The sequence below is a fragment of the Eschrichtius robustus genome, chromosome 9, assembly GCF_028021215.1.
Source record: "Eschrichtius robustus isolate mEscRob2 chromosome 9, mEscRob2.pri, whole genome shotgun sequence".
NCBI classification, from domain to species: domain Eukaryota; kingdom Metazoa; phylum Chordata; class Mammalia; order Artiodactyla; family Eschrichtiidae; genus Eschrichtius; species Eschrichtius robustus.
Window position 1 is genome coordinate 28941967 of NC_090832.1, and position 3562 is coordinate 28945528.

Here is a 3562-nt window from a genome sequence, read left to right on the forward strand (position 1 = left end):
CTGGTGTTTATCAAACGCCTTGCGTTTCTTTTTTTTTTTTTAATAAAAAACTTTTAACATGTTTTCTGCCTCCATTTTTTGTGTTGCTCTAGTTTTTCCAACATCCCTGACTGTTATCCGAATCCTAGTAATTTTTCCAGATGCAACTCAAGAAACCCTTTCTCCATAAAACCCTTTCTGGCCCCCTGCCTGAAGCCCTGGTTCTCAAAGCAGTGAGGGCCATTCCACTCTGGGACACACTTTATTTGTTGATTAGCCTGATTATTTACTTTTTATAGTTGCTATTTATGTTTGTATATCTTCATGCTAATTCTCCACAATGAGAGACCAGGAATGCATCGTACACTGTATATTTCCCTCAATATAGAAAGTGCCCTGTGTGTAATAGAACTCTCCATGTGGCTAAATTCTAGAGTTGGAGGGAGATTTGGAGAGCTGACGAGTTGGTTGATAGATTAATGGACTCTGAACTAAAGAACAATTTAGACCTTTCAACCTAGCTATATACTAAAAATAACTGATTTTGACCAAGTGGCTTTTATTAGTGTGTATTATTGAGGCTGATTTATAAAGAAAGATGTATAGCATGGATGAACAGTTTGATACAAAAGTAAATCTAAGACATGGCTAAAATTAACCTGTAGAGAAATCTTTCCACAGTCTGATGGTCTTGTCAAAGTTTAAAGTTTCATCTTCTGATTAAGACTAATGCTCCTGATTCTGTATTCAGTGAAACCCCAGACTGACGACTCCTCATGGTTTATACTTACCACATGCAGCACCATGGAGTGCCAGCAGGTGGCGCTGCTTCTCTGCAGAAATTTTTTGTGATTCGCTCAACAGCCTCCCTCTCGTTCGCATTGCTGCTGCAAAGGCCTGACCCCGAAAAGCAATTTGAATATTTTACGTTAGTGGAAATAGGAATTGCTTACATTTATCATCTATTCCCTGATAAACAAGGGTTTCAAAAAGTCAGATTTTTAAAAATTGCTTTCATTTTAACATTTCTGACCTTGAAAGACCAGGTTCCTCATTATTATCCCTGAACACTTCAGATCTTTCAGATCTTATAATCAGTTGAGCAAAATGAGAGGACTTGAGAAGGCATCTAGGATCTTACAGCCCAGATCCCTGGGCAAGGTCATTCAGAGTCAAAGGCAGAGCCAGGAGTCAAACGCAGATCTTCTATCAGTCGCCTTCGCTGTCCCATCCTGTCTCGGCCGTTAGCATGCATCAGGTATGCCTCACCACTAAGTGCAATGTGACAAAAGCCAACCTCCATCTCATTCTGAGGAGCTGCCGGGTGCATCCCCAAATAGGGGTGTGTGTGTGTGTGTGTGTGTGTGTGTGTGTTTATGTGTGTGTGTGTTTGTGTGTGTGTTTGTGTGTGTGGTGTGTGTGTGTGTGTGTTTGTGTGTGTGTGTGTGTGTGTGTGTGTGTGTGTGAAGAAAAGGGGTTCTGTACCACGATCTGTCCCATTCTTCTTTGCAGCATCTGACCCGGGGTAAGCCCTCAGCAAGGATTTTTTGAATGAATGAAGGATGGAAGGAAATGAAAGAAAGGATGGAAAGCAGGAGGAGAGGGAAGGATGGGAGGAAAGGAAGAAGAGAAGGGAAAGAAGGAAGGGAAAGAAAACAGAAGGGGAGGAGGAGAGGGCGGGAGGGAGGGAGCCCAGAGACTTACAGCATGGCTAACCACCTCCGACATCTGGTAGATGCTGGGATGATTCACCTTGGTTTAGAGTACTCGGAAGAAGTAGGATGGAGAACAATTTCTGGCCAACTGGGTTATTTTATTAGCTCTTATTTCATTCTATTTTGCTGCAGGCAATGAATTAAAAGGTGAATTCAGTGGTGTGTACATCTCTGTGAGGATAAATCTCCACCTGCCACTTGTGTCACATCTGGCAGCCGTGGGCAGGCATCAGGCAGCTCCCCATGTCCCCTCTGCCAGCCTCATGGGAACTGCCCATTCATGAGGGCAGATGGGGCGTGGAAGTTTTTGGGAACAAGTCCATATTCAGAGTCAGAGAAATTTCAGGAAATCCAAACACATGGTTTTATCAGATACATGTCTTGAATGAGAATTATCGCTCTAAGTGGAAGCAGAGCATAGAAGCTGTGGCCCAAGACAGGAAGTAAGGCCTCTCCTATTTCTGACTCAAAGTACTGGTTTTTCTTTCTTGTGATTTATCTCACTCTAGAGGCAAAGCCTAAATGCCGAGTTTTATTTCTGTGATTTTCCTTTAGACCCTGTCCCTCCATAGGGATTTAATGTGTTATGCCATGGTTCTCACTTGACCTAGTCAGCCATCAAAAGTCATCTATCCTATGTCCCATTCTTAACCCTGATAGTTGACTAAATAAATTAATCTGAAGTGATAATTCTTATCTTAGAGGACACATGTGATTTTTAAAAAATTTTTATTGAAATACAGGTGATTTACAATGTTGTGTTAGTTTCATGTGTACAGCAAAGTGATTCAGTTATATATACTTTTTTAGATTCTTTTCCATCACTGGTTAACAAGATAATTGAATATAGCTCCCTGTGGTTTATAGTAGGTCCTTGTTGGTTGTCTACTCCGTATATAGTAATGTGTATATTTTAATATCAAACTCTTAATTTATCCCTCCTCCTTGTTTCCCCTTTGGTAACCATAAGTTTGTTTTCTATTTCTTTGAGTCTATTTCTGTTTTATAAATAAGTTCATTTGTATCATTTTTTAAGATTCCACATAAAAGCGATATCATATGATATTTGTCTTTCTCTGTCTGACTTACTTTACTTAATATGGTAATCTCTAGGTCCATCCATGTTGCTGCAAATGACATTATGTCATTCTTTTTTATGACTGAGTAATATTCCATTGTGTATATATACCACATCTTCTTTATCCATTCATCTGTTGATGGACATTTAGGTTGCTTCCATGTCTTGGCTATTGTAAATAGTGCTGCTATGGACATTGGGGTGCATGTATCTTTTCAAATTATAGTTTTCTCCAGATATATGCCCAGGAGTGGGATTGCTGGATTCCCCACTACATGGCATGCGGGGATCTTAGTTCCCCGACCAGGGATCCAACCTGTGCCCCCTGGAATGGAAACGCAGAGTCTTAACCACTGGACCACCAGGGAAGTCCCTATTTTTAGGTTTTTAAGGAAACTGCATACTGTTCTGCATAGTGGCTGCGCCCATTTACATTCCCACCAACAGTGCAAGAGGGTTGCCTTTTCTCCACACCCTCTCCAGCTTTTACTGTTTGTAGACTTTTTGATGATGGCCATTCTGACCGGTGTGAGGTGATACCTCATTGTAGTTTTGATTTGCAGGACATATTTGATTTTTTTTAAAATTAATTAATTAATTAATTTATTTATTTATTTTTGGCTGTGTTGGGTCTTCGTTGCTGTGCGTGGGCTTTTCTCTAGTCGCGGCGAGTGGGGGCTGCTCTTCACTGTGGTGCGGGGGCTTCTCATTGCGGTGGCTTCTCATGTTGTGGAGTGTGGGCTCTAGGTGCGCAGGCTTCAGTAGTTGTGGCTCACAGGCTCAGTAGTTG